We start from the raw sequence: 16,540 nt of genomic DNA, 5'->3' as shown, positions 1-16,540 counted from the left end.
CCTAACTGCCTTCTTCAGAATTGAATCAAGAAGCCTGAGAGAGGTTTTGAGGGCACCACCCCAGACGTGGGAACAATATTCCATGGCAGGGCAGACTTGCGATTTATACAGAGTGAGCAGCTATTTGGAAGAAAAGTACTGCCGAGAGCAAAAGGGAAAACCAAATTTTTTAGATGCAGAGGAAGCAATATTTGTAATGTGCTTGTGCCAAGAGAGATTAGAAGTCAGGGTAATCCCCAAAAGAGATATATCATTTTGCCAGGAAATCAGAGTGTCACTAAAGATAAGCATAGGAGCAGAAGAATCCTTTTTGCGAGATATAAGACAAGACTGAGTTTTAGAAGGGTTGAAATCAACTAAGTTGTCTTTGCCCCACTGGAGAAATACCTGAAGATCGGCATTTAAGAAATTGGTAGCCGATTTTCCAGAAGTTGAAGCTGATTGAACAGGGCAAGGTTTCTCAAAATGGAAAGTGGAATGCAATGTGCTATAATCGGCAAAACTATGGATAGGATTTCCAGTCAATGGAAGAAGGTCATTAATATACAAGAGGAAAAGAGTGGGGGAAAGAACTGAACCTTGGGGGACACCGGCATTAGTGGAGAAGTTAGAAGACAGAGAGCCATCTACAATCACCCTCAGTGAGCGATCAGAGAGAAAAACTGAATAACCAATTACTAAAATCAGTTGGCAAACCATAAGATGGAAGCTTGTTTAGAAGACCTTTATGCCAAACATGATCGAAAGCCTTTGAGATGTCAAGAGCAACTACTTGTGTTTCACCGAACTTTTCCATTATTTGTTATTTGGTTTTTTTTTAGGAGCATTAGCAACTAGGGCCATATTGCTCTGGGGATATGCGGTGGTCATTCCCTGACCTTTCCGCATTCTCTGTATTTGGTGGTCACGGGCGCGAACCCCGGTCTAATCAAGAAGTATGTGCTACACACTGCTGCTCGTGCCCACCTGGCTACGGAGGCGCCGCCTTTCCATTGAATTAGTCCATAAATGGGTGACATAAGCCAGAACATCACCAGTGGATTGACACTGACTGAATCCATACAGGTGACCGTTGATTAGGCAGAAGGTTTCTAGGTAGTTTAAGAGTTGGCTGTTAATTGATTTCTCCATTACTTTAGAAAGAGTAGAAGTAATTGCAATCGGATAATAATTGGATGGGAGGGATTTGTCACCCTTTTTAGGAACTGGCTGGATATAAGAAAATTTCCAAGCAGAAAGAAAAACACCTTTGAAATAAGAAAGTGAAAAAAGGCAGCAAAGAATAGGAGTAAGTTAAAGAGCATAGGTTTTGAGAACAAGTGGAGAAATACCATCGGAACCTGGAGCTTTCTTTGCATCAAGATTCGTCAAAATCCTTCTGACATCCTTTTGATGGAAGACCACAGGAGGCATTGAATGTAGCGTGTTGAGAATGGTGGGAGGTGTTTTACAAAGATCATTAATATATGAATTGGAAGAAAAATCGGATGCTAGCAGGTCAGCTTTATCCTTGGCTGAAGTTACAACAAAACCATCTGGTTTGGTCAGAGGTGGGAGCAGAGATGGGCAAAAGTTGCAGCCAATTGCTTTGGCAAGGGACCAGAATGCTCGGCTACCATTAGGGCAAGAAGCAACTTTTCTACTCTTCACCTGTTCAAACTCTAGTTTTGATTGATTAATAACTGCTTTACAATTGTTGCGAGCTTTGGTGTACGCAGAAAATGAAACTGGAGAATTAGAAACAAGCCAATTATGATATGCAACATTCTTCTCTTGAACAGCCTTAGCACATTTATTGGAAAACAAAGGTTTAGATAAAGGACAAGATTTTAAAGTGGAGTGTGGGATAAAGGATTCCATTCCTGCAAGAATAATTTCACTGACACGATCTGCGCAAACGTTGACATCAGAAGTTTTGAAACAGTAATCCAACCAAGGAACAGAAGAAAAGTAATCTCGCAGGTCATCCCATTTTGCATTCTTGTAATGCCAAACAAGACTAGATTGGGAATAGCCATGAGATAAAGTCTCCATTGTAGAAGAGACAATCACCAAGTTGTGATCTGAAGTGCCTAAAGGACCTCTCACTTCAACTGTGTACTTAGAAGGGTCGTTTGTAAGAAAAAGATCGAGCATGTTGGCTGTATGATTAGGATTGTCCTGTATTCTTGTAGGTAAATGAACAATCTGTGCAAGATCATTAGTAATTGCAAACGCCTCAGCATCTCAACCAGCTGGGTCGGTGTAACTAGAAAACGAAAGCCAGCTGGAGTTGTGAACATTAAAATCACAAAGGAAAATTACCTCACTGTTAGGAAAGTAGAAAAGAGAGGAAGTCAAAGAGCTCCAAGTGATTAGTGGAGTTGGGAGAACGGTAGAGACAACAGATGAATTTTACACAATGAGGTAAAGAGATTTTAAGCCAGAGAAGATCAAAGAGAGTAGATTCCAAATTGCCAAGTCTCTGACAGGGAATATCAGAACGGACATATGAACAAGTACCACCATTGAGGTGAAAGGAATCATACAGCGAATAATTTGGGCATCTGAGATGAGCAGTAGTTGAATCAACCGATAACTGAGATTCTGTCAGAAAAAGTACATGGGGTTTGGCAGACTGCAAGTGGAAATGGACATCGTTAAGATTAGAATTGAGACCACGTATATTTGTGAAATGAATTAGGAAGTAATCAGGAGGTTTAGATCTTTTTGCAGATAAATTTGCTCTATTAGTTTGACAATTCATGATGTATTCAATAGTAAGAAAAAGTGGGTGGGACATGCTGTACGAAGTAATGAAATTTTAGAGGTAGCAAGATTATACACTAGCTGATCCAGAAGCCTCCTAGAGAGTTACCAATAAGTTCGGTCCAGTGTGCTAACTAGCGGCCAGACTGCAAATACCGTTTTAGAGTTGTACCCTCGAAATGTAAGGAATATTGGATCTCGCCACGATGTTCATCATAACCTCAAAAGTCATCAATCATACTGCATGATGGAAGAAATAGGGAAGGGTTGACCGGAACTTAGCTCTAGAGACTAAACATGGGTTCCACTACTTCAAGCCTCCGATAAGCATAGTGGTGGTATTGCACCAGTTGATGAGAGTCATCTACCACCTAGTACTGCCTGGTAACATGTAAGATGTAAGAAAAGAAAGAAAAAACTGACTCAAATAAATAATATGAAGATGTTTGAGATAACAGAAGAGGAGAAAAAGCAGTATGTACAGGAACTTATGAACCAGTTTGAGCTTCTGCAGACGGCTCAGGACCAAAATATCAATGAGGAATATTACAACTTTCTGAATGTGATAAAGCCCAAGAAACCTATAGGGAAAAAGAAATCCAAAGAAGAAAAAATTAGTCAAGAAACACTTTTCATGATGAACCAAAAACAATAAATGAAGAGCAAGATAAACACTGACAAGGAGAAAATTGAGTATACTGAATTATGCAAAGCCATTAGAAAGAAACTAAGAGAGGACATTAGATTTAACACAAGAAAAGTAGAACAAGCATTAGGAGAAAAAAAAGGACTTAAATCAGCAGCCATGAGCAGTAATACAGAAAGACAAATGATACTAAATCTGAAGAATAGTGATGGTGTAATTATAAATAACAGAGAAGGCATAATTCAAATAGCAGAAGACTACTATAGAGAATTATACAAGGAGCGAGGGAATGATGCCAGCAGTCAGGAAGATGGATCGCAAATTAGTAATACATACAACATACCCAATATCCTTCCTGATGAGGTAGAACATGCATTGTAGAAAATGAAGAATCAGAAAGCCCCAGAGGAAGATGAAGTTGCTGTAGATTTGTTAAAACTGGGAGGAAGAGACATGGCACAAAAACTGGCAAGACTCTTCACAAAATGCATTAGAAAAGGTGTGATGCCTAAGGAGTGGAATAGTAGCCATAGTTTTGCTGCATAAGAAAGGAAATTTGCTGCATAAAAAAGAAAAGAAAGGGTCATTACTAACAGATTAGAAAGAATACTTGATAAGAATCAATCAAAAGAGCAAGCTGGCTTTAGGACAGAATTCTCAACTGTGAATCATCTTCACAAAATATCAGCTAATGGAGAAAGCAAATATAATATAAAACCCCATTACCCTGGCATTTGTGGATTATGAAAAGCCATTTGACTCCATACAGCATAAGATAATATTTCGAGCACTGGAAAGACAAGGTACAGACATACCATACATTATGGTTTTGAAGAAAATATGAGAACACAGCCTCCTTTATTAGACTAGACAAAGACAGTAGCAAATTTAAAATTGAGAAAACAGTTCAACAAGGAGACACAATATCTCCGAAGTTGTTTACTGCTGCCCTTGAGGAAGCTCTCAGAAGATTACACTGGTTGCAGAAAGGAGTCAATGTGACTGGAGAGTACCTAAACCATTTATGATTTGCAGATGATATTGCGGTCATAAGCCATGATCCCAAAGAATTAGAGGAAAATCTTAATCAGTTAAGCAGAGTTGGTAAGGATTTTGGACTAAAGATGAATATGGATAAAACAAAAGTAATGATGAACAAGTATGCTACAGAAAGGAAAATAATGATTGAAAGAGCAGTAATTGAAAAGATGGAGTCATACTTATCTGGGACAAGTCATCAGCTGTAATAATGATAAATGGCTGGAAGTCAAGAGAAGAATAAACTTTGGATGGATAGCATTCAAGAAATATACTCACATACTGAAGAGATATATCCCAGTTTGTCTGAAACGTAAAATAATGAACGAAGGTATACTCCCCACCATGACTTACGGAAGTGAAACTTGAGCACTCACCAAAAGAATGCACGAGAAGCTGAGAACTACACAGCGAAGAACGGAACAAATTATATTGGCAATCAGACTGTTAGATAAGAAGAGAAACACTTGGATTAGTCAGCAAACTCAAGTAAAGGAAATTCTTATCAAAACTAAAGAACTAAAATGGTCTTGGGCAGGACACATAGGTTGAAGACATGATGACGGATGGACTAAGAGAATAACAGAATGGTACCGAAGAGGAGCTAGAAGAAAACCTGGAAGACAATGATGGAGATGGACAGATGAAATTCATGAGTTTGTGGGTAGTAAATGGATGGCCATTGCACAAAACACAAGGAACTGGAAATTTCCTTCCGTTTTGCAATGGCCATCAAGAATACCGTTATTACCTACAAGAATAGAGGACAATCCTAACCATACAGCCAACACGCTTGATGTCTTTCTCACACACAACCCTTCTAAGTACACGGTCGAAGTGAGAGGTCCTTTAGGCACATCAGATCACAACTTGGCGATTGTCTCTTCTGCAATGGAGCCTTTATCTCATGGCTATTCCCAACCTCGTGTTGTTTGGCATTACAAGAATGCAAAATGGGATGACCTGCGAGATTTCTTTTCTTCTTTTCCTTAGTCGGATTACTGTTTCAAAACTTCTGATGTCAATGTTTACTCAGATCGTGTCAGTGAAATTATTCTTGCAGGAATGGAATCCTTTATCCCACACACCCCACTTTAAAATCTAAAGGCTGTTCAAGAGAAGAATGTTGGATATTGTAATTGGCTTGTTTCTAATTCTTCAGTTTCATTTTCTGCCTACACATAAAGCTCGCAACAATTGTAAAGCAGTTATTAATCAGGCCAAACTAGAGTTTGAACAGGCTAAGAGTAGAAAACTTGCTTCTTGCCCTAATGGTAGCCGAGCATTCTGTTCTAGTTAGTTAGTTATTTGGTTTTTAGGAGCATTAGCAACTAAGGCCATATTGCTCCGGGATATGCGGTGGTCATTCCCTGACCTTTCTGCATCCTCCATATTTGGTGGTGACGGGCTTGAACCCCGGTCTAATCAAGAAGCGTGTGCTACGCACTGCTGCTCCTTCCCACCTGGCTACGGAGGCGCCTAGCATTCTGTTCTCTTGCCAAAGCTATTGGCCGCAACTTTTGCCCTTCTCTGCTCCCACCTCTGTCCAAACTAGATGGTTCTGTTGTCACTTCAGCCAAGGATAAAGCTGACCTGCTAGTATCCCATTTTTCTTCCAACTCATGTATTAATGATCTTGGTAAAACACCTCCCACCATTCCCAACACGCTACATTCAATGCCTCCTGTGGTCTTCCATCAAAAGGATGCCAGAAGGATTTTGACTAATCTTGATGCAAAGAAAGCTCCAGGTCCCGATGGTATTTCTCCACTTGTTCTAAAAACCTGTGCTCCTGAACTTACTCCTATTCTTTGCCACCATTTTTCACTTTCGTATTCCAAAGGTGTTTTTCCTTCTGCTTGGAAATTTGCTCATATCCAGCCAGTTCCTAAAAAGGGTGACAAATCCCTCCCATCCAATTATCGTCCCATTGCAATTAATTCTACTCTTTCTAAAGTAATGGAGAAATCAATTAACCGCCAACCCTTAAACTACCTAGAAACCTTCAGTCTGATCAATGATCGCCAGTATGGATTCCATCAGTGTCGATCCACTGGTGATATTCTGGCTTATGTTACCCATTTATGGGCTAATTCAATGGAAATGTTCGGTGAAACATAAGTAGTTGGTCTTGACATCTTAAAGGATTTCGATCATGTTAGGCATAAAGGTCTTCTAAACAGGCATCCATCTTGTGGTTTGCGAACTGTTTCTTGTAATTGGTTATCCAGTTTTCTCTCTGATTACTCACTGAGGGTGATGGTAAATTACTCTGTCTTCTAATTTCTCCACTAATGTCAGTGTCCCCCAAGGTTCAGTTCTTTCCCCCACTCTTTTCCTCTTGTATATTATTGACCTTATTCTTCTGACTGGAAATCCTATCAATAGTTTTACCGATGATAGCACATTGCATTCCACTTTCCATTTTGAGAAACCTTGTCCTGCTCAATCAGCTTCAATTTCTCGAAAATCTGCTACCAATTCCTTAAATGCCAATCTTCAGGTATTTCTCCAGTGGGGCAAAGACAACTTAGTTGATTTCAACCCTTCTAAAACTCAGTCTTGTCTTATATCTCGTAAAAAGGATTCTTCTGCTCCTATGCTTATCTTTAGTGACACTCCGATTTCTAGGCAAAATGATATATCTCTTTTGGGGATTACCCTGTCTTCTAATCTCTCTCTCTCTTGGCACAAGCACATTACAAATATTGCTTCCTCTGCATCTAAAAAAATTGGTTTTCTCTTTCGCTCTCAGCATTACTTTTCTTCCAAACAGCTGCTCACTCTGTATAAATCGCAAATCCGCCCTACCATGGAATATTGTTCCCACATCTGGGGTGGTGTCCCCAAAACCTCTCTCAGGCTTCTTGATTCCATTCAGAAGAGGGCAGTTAGGTTGATTAATGATTCATCTCTAACAGAGTCTCTCCACTCGTCTCAGACGTACTGTTTCTGCTGCATGCCTTTTCTACAGATACTTCAATGGGCACTGATCTTCTGAACTGGCCTCTATAATTCCCGCTCTCTCTTTCAAAACAGTCCGAACATGTGCAGCCACCAGCCAAAATCCATTTACTGTCCAACTTCAAACTCACAGAACCAACTTTTTTCATCTTCCTTGTTTATTCATTCAACTGTCGTTTTCTGGAACAACCTTCCTTCATACGTATATCCTGAAAATTACAGTCTACAGAAGTTCAAGTCCAATGTCAACAAATATCTTCTTTCATCTTCTCAACCTCCAACCCAAGCATGGTACTAAGTACTACAGGTTCTAATACCTCTCGTGTTTGGGTTTTACCTAAAAAAATAAATAAATAAATAAAAAAATATATATATATTAAGCCACAGATATCATTGATTTTGGTTTGCATGCTTCTACAATTCAGTAGATGATAAAAAACATTGTTTTTTTTTTTTTTTTCAGAAGAGGATGAATCTGAATTTTTCAGGAAGCGGACTGATTAGTGTTCAATTTTTGATTTCTATTTTCTGGAGAAAATTGGTCATCTATTGTCCATGAAATATTCTGCATGCAGTTCTAAGACTGGTTCTTAATTGGGGTTGGTTGCCATTAACATCCATGCTTACAAGGTCAGACTAAGTTGTTTTAGCAGGGCCAGATCAATTCAGCTTTACTTCTTCTGAAGTAGCTATTGTGTGTTCAATGGATTTACATCTAAGACGATTGCATTGTTCGTTTATTTGTTGCTAGAAAGACTGAGTGGTTGAAAGTAAGATTCAAGCATATTCAATAAGGAACTGGATTTGAGTAGCTATTGTTTGCTGTTTCCTAGTTGACACTCTATATGTAAATTTTAATGTGCTTATCAGAGCTTCTTTCATTGCTCCTTGATATGAAACTTTTTTTCTGTTTTGAACTTTTGAATCTTCTTCCCCATTTCCAATGTTCAGAGGCTCTAGAATAGTTAAATGATCACCTTTACAATTTTGGCAGGATGGTGACTGTGCATGATAGTTTCTCTACATGGTCCTTGAAGCTACAGTTAAGTCAAACCGAATCCCCTCAGCATGCAGTCTGGGAAAGGCCAAATTTTTGGTGCTTATAACAACTTATGGTATTTGGGATTACTTGTTTTGGATTTGATTACTTGCTCGGGATGTTATCTTTGTTCGTATGAGATAGTCAGATAGCCAGCATTGACAGTGTTTAGTAAATTCAGCGTACTAAACGTAAGAATGTAATATGAGCAAGAATTAAGTTATCATCTTTCCTAATTAATATGTGCTGTGCTTGTACAATGGTTTGTTTTATAATTCCTGGAAAATTTCCACTTCTGTCACACTCATTGGGTCCCATTCAGATATGACCCCTTTTGATATACTTCATAGAGAATGGAGAGTAACTCTGACAGGTATTCCAACAATGATTATAATATTAGGTAGCAAATGAATATTTCTGTGGGTGCCAGTTTCTAGGAGAAGATCCCCTGATCAAGATTGTTTAACCCTTTTAGGTGAACAAGTAGCGTTCTCCAAGAATTTTTAGATCAGAAATCTGTGAAAGTTTACTCACAAATTGACTCGACAGAGAATGGATTATGGGGGGGGGGGGGATTACTTTATAATTCTTTTTCTAGCAACATATGTCACAATGTCATGTGAGCTGACTGAAGCAGTAGAAAGCTGTCCTTCTCCCAGGTTAACAAACTCCCACATAGAGACAAGAGGCTAAAGTTAGTTGAGTTAGCAGCAACAAGAAAGAAAAGGAGAAAAGAGAATGTGGTGGTTTCCCTTTCTGGGTTCTTTCTTATTACATTAGGTTAAGTAAACTAAATTCTGATGGTATCTTTACTCCTTCTTAGACAACACACACACACATCCGTGAGAACTTAAACTGAAAAAGAAGAGATGCAGAATAGAGATGTAAAAATTCACATTGAGCCAGAGACTAATAGATAATATATCTAAATGACTGGCAAATTATTAGAAAAAAACGAGAAACTGTGTGTGTGTGTGTGTGTGTGTGTGTGTGTGTGTGTGTGTGTGTGTGTGTGTGTGTGTGTGTGTGTGTGTGTGTGTGTGTGTTTCTTTTCTTAGCATCAATTTGCCAATGCTAATGTAATGAGAATGTCAGTTGCAAAGACTTATCTTGTCAACTTATTAAAACTTCTTTATAAATAACCACAGCACAGAGAGAGAAAAAAAAAATTATGTACACAACTAATCAAAAAAACAAAAATATAAAATTATATGAACAAAACTGTGTACTACAGCTGAAATTCTCTAATTTAACAGATGCTATTTTTACTCTAAAAAAAAGTCTATTCACTAAGCCATCTCTTTCCAAATAATCAGAGAACAAAATGCCTATAAGGTTAAGAGTTCAAACATTAATTTTTAAAAATGTACAAAGTATATTTGCTACTGCTATCGAGGCAGTGTTAGGTGATTTGGAAAAGTGCTAGCTTGGAGGATACACAGAACAATGGAACTTGCAGCAGTATGGAAAATAAGATGTTGGGGATTGAGGCGTGCAGGGTTCCTCAAATAAACAAACAAATACCTGGGCTGTGTTAGGATAATTAAGAGTAAAAACAGGCCATGGTACAACAATGTTATGAACATAGTAAATAAATTATTTGTTCAATTTGAAGTACTGATTAGTCATTAAATGAGGACACTATAGGGATATTGAAGATATGAAGTCACTCAGACATAAGGGATACAGAATTTAAATATGGAGAGTACAATGCGTACAGAAAGGAGGGGAGGGGGTATGCTCTTAGTTAATAATCATATAAAATCTAAGACAGTGGATCCATTTACATGGATGGCCAGTGCCATGTTAAATCAGTTTGGTGTAATATAAGCACTGGGAAAAAAAATTACAGTAGGAGTATGTTACAGGCCTAATGACTGTGATGAGCATAATGAACAACTATACAGTGAAACAGTGTGGGCCACTAAATGTTTTCTAATGGAGGATTTTAACCTTCCAGACGTTGACCGGAACATATGGGTTAGTCATTCACACATTAGCAAGATTTTGTCAATTTATTGGATGACTGTTTATTTAATAATGGCATATCAGCTAAGTTACATATCAGTAATATCAGTCTAAGTTCCAGCAGCATGTTAAATAGGCAAAAAGAGAAAGCAATACTCTTGATCTGATTGTCAGCAGTAATTCCATGCATGAATCTGCAGATAAAAGAACCATTAGGTGGCAGTGATCACAATGTATCGTAACTATCATCAAAGGCAAAGAGAAGGGCTTTTGCAAAGGTGACTACAGTGGTCTCAGAAAACTCTATAAATTCAATGTTGTGGGATAAACTGATGATGGTACCAACAGAAAATTCTAAATGGGGAGCATTCAACTGGCTTTTTATACCAATTAAGAGAAACTATTCAAGGCTTAGACCAAAATGGATATCAGATGAACTGATGAGACTAGTGGCAGAGAAAAAAAAATGCATGGAATGAATATAAACAACCAGGTGATACAGATGCTTATGGTAGATATAAACTAGTCTTCAATCAAGTCAAAGCAGGTTGGGCAACTAAGGAAGATTAAGAGAAATCCTTGGCAAAGGATGCAAAGAAAAACAGCAAAGATTTCTAGAAAGAAGGAAGTGGATGAAGTGGATGGATGAATCATATTGGTCCACTAGATATTAATGGTTTAACTGTTGATGATCCTGCTCAGGTTTCTGACAAACCAAATAGGTATTTTGCATTTACATTCACAGAAGAGGAATTTTTTTTTAAGAAGCCAGAAATTTATCAAATTCTAACAGGGAGCTAAACGATTTCGTGATAACTGACAGGAAAGTGGAAGAGAAATTGTTGAAACTAAAAAATGCACTTGTGGTGGATGGGATCTATCCAATTATATCAAATGAGGCAACAAAGGAGTTAAGCAAACATTTAGACATAATTATGAGGGCACCTTTGGATTTAAAGAAGATCCCTGTGGACTAGAGATGTGCTAACATATTCGCAATTCATAAAGGGTAACAAAGGATGACACGAGTAATTACAAATCTGTCTGCTTAACTTCTGTTCTAGGGAAAATAATGGAATCACTGGTTAAAGAAGTAATGCAGGACATCTGGACAGGAATGCAATTATACTGCAGTCACAGCATGGATTTGTCATGGGGCTGTCTTGTCTAACCAACTGGATCGACTACTATGATGTAGCAACAAAGGAACTGAATGTAAAGAATAATTCAGACGGAGCTTTTGATATTATTGTACCTAAAAGACTGCTGCACAAATTGGAGCAGTGTGGCATTGACAGCAAGTTACTGCTATACATAAAAGAATGATTGAGTGGTCATCAATGAACACTGCTCTTCATAGACTAATGTTATTAGTGGAGTCCTGCAGAGTTCAGTGCTGGGCCTATTGTTATTTTCTATTGTGATTTTAAATGTTTCTCACCAACAACGTATTAAAATAAAACACGGAAACTGGAATTTTAAAAAAACGGTGTTTACTACTATATTTACAATTAAAATAACTTTAAAACTAAAAAGCATAAAATACATAAAATATTTATATATACATTGAATAAAATACATTAAAATACCGGGTTAAGAGCGATAAAACCAACCGTAGCTTTAGAAGGCTCCTGCCTCCTTCTTCAGCGGTAGCTTCCTTGTACTGCGGTGCATTTAAGTACCAGCAGATTCACGGTCTAAATCACGTGTTTCATCACCATGTGTTCTATTCTCCCTGAGCTGCTGAGCTGCTTCCGGTACTGGGATGGGAAGCAGCTCAGGAGCGCATCATATGAAATCGTTCATCCCTTCTGAGGATCGTAGCCTCAAAGAGGGGATGAATCCGCAAACCTTTGTCTCTATTGATGTTCTCTGTCGAATTAATCTGCAAACTCTCGAGCCACTTGTGGTCCCAGAACCTATGCGCCCAATCAGTGATGATAGCTTCGTCTGGGGAGATCTGGCGTTGCTTCTCCCAAAAATTGCTCGGCCATGGCAGACTTACCATAATCTGCATTCCTTATTGCCTTAAGTGTGCTTCCCCAGACGTTTTTTGAGACTTTACTCCAATAGCCACTGCATACATTCCCTACTATCTGGGCTTAAGTGAGCATATAACTAGGGTACTAAGATGCGTTGTGTGCAGATTCCATGCCGGAAGCTGCACACAATCGTGTCAAAAGTAAAAGCTCCCATTCAAAAAGAGAATGCTAGCGGGGTCGTTTATTGTATTAAATGCCCGGATTGTGGGGAAACAAAGCGCTGTCTCAAAGAACGTCTGGGGGAGCACACTAAGGAATACAGATTACGGTAAGTTTGCAGTGGCTGAGCATTTTTGGGAGAAGCAACACCAGATCTCCTCGGACGAAGCTATCTTCAGTGATCGGGCGCATAGGTTCTGGGACCGCAAGAGGCTCGAGAGTTTGCGGATTAATTCGACAGAGAACATCAATAGAGACAAAGGTTTGCGGATTCATCCCCTCTTTGTAGCTACGATCCTCAGAAGGGATGAACGATTTCATATGGCGCGCTCCCGAGCCGCTTCCGGTCCCAGTACACAGGAGAATAGAACACGTGGCGATGAAACATGTGATTTAGACCATGAACCTGCTGGTACTTAAGATGCACTGCAGTACAAGGAAGCTGTTGTTGTTGTTTGTTTAGTTTTTAGGAGCATTAGCAACTAAGGCCATATTGCTCCGGGATATGCGGTGGTCATTCCCTGACCTTTCCGCATCCTCCGTATTTGGTGGTGACGGGCTCGAACCCCGGTCTAATCAAGAAGCGTGTGCTACGCACTGCTGCTCCTTCCCACCTGGCTACGGAGGCGCCCACAAGGAAGCTACCGCTGAAGAAGAAGGCAGGAGCTACGGTCGGTTTTAATGCTCTTAACCCTGTATTTTATTCGATGTATATATATATATATATATATATATATATATATATATATATATATATATATATTTTAAATATTTTAGTATTTTATCCTTTTTAGTTGTAAAGTTATTTTAATTGTAAATATAGTAGTAAACACAGTTTTTTAAAATTCCAGTTTCCATCTTTTATTTTAATACGTGGTTGGTGAGAAACATTTAAAATCACAATATGAATTTACCCAACCCCAGAGGCCTGTTTGAAGTGTTATTTTCTATATTTATCAATGATAATTTTAAGGCATATTAGGCTTAATGTCTAAGTCTGCAGATAATAGAAAGGTTGGCAGGGTGGTTAATGACAGTAATCAAGGTATACTACTGCAACATGATTTAGAAAAACTAGATAGATGGGATGAGAAATGGTACTTGATATGTGATATATGGCAATTGATATAATCAATATATATTACTAAAAATAAATTTTCATTTAGCATGGCAATTTTCTGGAACATATCTACTGCACTAAACAAGGATACTTGTAGTAAAATGAAATCTGTCACATATGTATGGAGCAAGAGCATGAAGTTAACACTGGAAAAGGAAGAAATGGCTATGGAAAGAGAGCTTTCTACCAGGTTAAAAAATATATATCGAATGAAAAAGTCTGCTAAACACGAAAAAAAAATAAAACACAATGAAAATCCTATTACTGATGTATTCACATATTCATTTCAAATTGAGGTTATTGTGCTTAATGAAGTAATTTTTAAAGGCTTTACCCAAGGACAGTAATTTCTTTAAGTATCTTTCCAATCAGTTACTGAGTTTATATGATCCAAAATTCAAATTCATTTTTGTAGGACCATAGATTAGAAAGTTAATTTCAGAGATGAGCACATTGAGGAACAATGCTCTCGGCTAGTGTGGGGGAATGAGAGATCAATAAATTTCAAAAATTAGCTTTTGAAATTAATCAATCATTTTTACATGACAAAGACATTTTCTAAAAATGTTTGTTCCATGAGCAAGAAATGAGATGAGCAATTTCATCATGATATAGAAGAGACAAAATGAAGATAACATAGACGGTTAATCATAAACACAATGGCAAATTACTGCTTGTCTCTAAAAGGGGTTGGGGAGGGAGAGAGAGAAAGATCATTTCTATTTTGAAGTGCCAATGATATAACATAAGCTGATTATGATTTATGTTTAATTGATTAAACTGTTTTTTGTATAAATATAATATCAATTGTAACTATATCCCTTAATGATGTTACCAACAGCAATATTTTAAACATGGGAAGCATTCAAAGAATTAATCTTGGAAGCTACTAGGCTTTTCATACCAACTGAGAAATACTCTCCAAGGTATAGGCCTAAATGGATGTCAGATGAATTATTGAGACAATTGGCAGAAAAGAAAAGTGCATGGGATGCACATAAATTATCAGTTGACACAGAAGCCTGCAGTAGATATAAACTACTCCAATCAAGTCACAAAGCATGTTAGGTAACCAAAGGCAGATCACGAGAAATCTTTGGCAAAGAATGCAAAGACTTCTTTAGTTAAGTAAGCACTAGAAGAAATGGGATTAACCAAATTGGTAATCACTTGATACTGATCGTTCAACTGTTGATGATCCTGCTCAGGTAGTGGACAAACCGAATGAGCATTTTGAATCTACATTCACACGAGGAGCTATTTAGGGTGGGAATGCCAGAAGTTTATCAAACTCCGGCAGGGAGCTAAATGATTTTGTAATAACTAAGAGGAAAAAAGTGGAGCAGAAATTGTTGAAGCTGTTGGTTGGTTTTGTTTTTATTGGTGCATTAGCTACTAAAGCTATAATGCGCCAAATTGTTGAAGCTAAACATAAGAAAGGCATATAGGGTGGATGGGATCTATCCAGTTATATTAAAGGAGGAAGCAAAATTATAGGAGGATATGACCCCAATTCACAAAGAAGGATCAAAGGGTGACACATGCAATTACAGACATGTTAGTTTAACTTCTGTTCCTGGGAAATTAATGGATGCATTGGTTAAAGAAGCACTGCACATCAGCTAGACAAGACTGCAGCTATAGTTCAGACAGCATGGGTTTGTTAGGGGGAAGTCTTGTATGACCAATTTGATTGGCTACCATGATGTGGTCACAAAGGAATTGGGTGCAAAAAATAATGTTGATATCATTTACTTGCATTTTAGGAAATGATTTTGATACTGTTGCACATGGAAGACTACTGAACATATTGGAGCAGTATGGCATTAAGGGCAAATTACTGCTATGGATAAAGGAATGGTTGAGTGGGTAAATACAGAGAGTGATAATCAATGGATAGTGCTCTTTGTGGACTAAATTTATTAGAGGAGTCCCCCAGGGTTCAGTGTTGGGCCCACTGTTGTTTTCTGTATTCATTAATTATACTGATGAAGGTATATCAGGTTTAATGTCCAAGTTTGCAAACATTACAAAGGTTGGCAGGTTTGTTAATGACACAACACCACTGCAACAGGATCTAGAAAAGTTGAGCAGATGGGCCTCAGCCCATCTGCAGAGAGGTGGCAACTGAAATTTAACAATGACAAATGTAAAGTACTGCATATGTATAGCAGTAACCCCAGAGTACCCTATCAACTGTGTGGTACTATACTCAGGGTGATAGAGAATGGAAAAGAACTGGGAATAATTGACCAGTCAGATATGAAGTTTTCTGAGCAGTGCAGACAGTCTGCAAGTGTAGCTCGTGGTGGTGTCTTGTCCATGATATACAGGAATTTTTCCAGCAGGGATAAGGAGGTGATTATCCCCTTGTATATGCAATGGTTAGGCTACACCTTGAGTACTGTATACAGGTCTGGAGGCCTCATTTTAGGAAGGATGTAGAGCTACTGAAACAAGTATACAGAAGGGCAACAAGATTGCTAAGGGAAAGGAAGGGATCCTCTTACCAAGGAAGGCTTAATTTCTGCTAACTGAAGTGTCTGGAGATTAGGCAGCTGCGAGGTGATCTGATTGAGGCATCTAAGGCCTTAAATGGTTTGACCAAGCTCAGTGTTGATGGGATTCTTTGTCTTGCCCAGATTAGTTGCTTGAAGGGATATAAATTCATATTGAGGAAAGAAAGTTGTAGAATAGATGTGAGGAAATTTGCTTTTAGCCAGCAGGTGGTCGATTGCTGGAGCAAACTTCCAACTGTCGTTGTAGAAGTTGACAGCTTAAATAAATTCAAGGCAGAACCAGACAAATATTTGGAG

At 38.3% G+C, this 16,540-nt stretch overlaps 1 protein-coding gene across 2 annotated transcripts in view; it reads right to left on the bottom strand.

Moving 5' to 3' along the window:
• LOC150081718 (uncharacterized) overlaps window positions 1-16,540 on the bottom strand; it is a 1,674,628-nt gene that overhangs the window by 910,051 nt on the left and 748,037 nt on the right. The gene's annotated exons all lie outside the window — the stretch shown is intronic.

This window comes from Mastigoproctus giganteus, chromosome 8 (genome assembly GCF_048544385.1).
Source record: "Mastigoproctus giganteus isolate SK-2022 chromosome 8, ASM4854438v1, whole genome shotgun sequence".
In the NCBI taxonomy this organism is placed as follows: domain Eukaryota; kingdom Metazoa; phylum Arthropoda; class Arachnida; order Uropygi; family Thelyphonidae; genus Mastigoproctus; species Mastigoproctus giganteus.
This window is presented reverse-complemented; position numbering and strand designations above follow the sequence as displayed.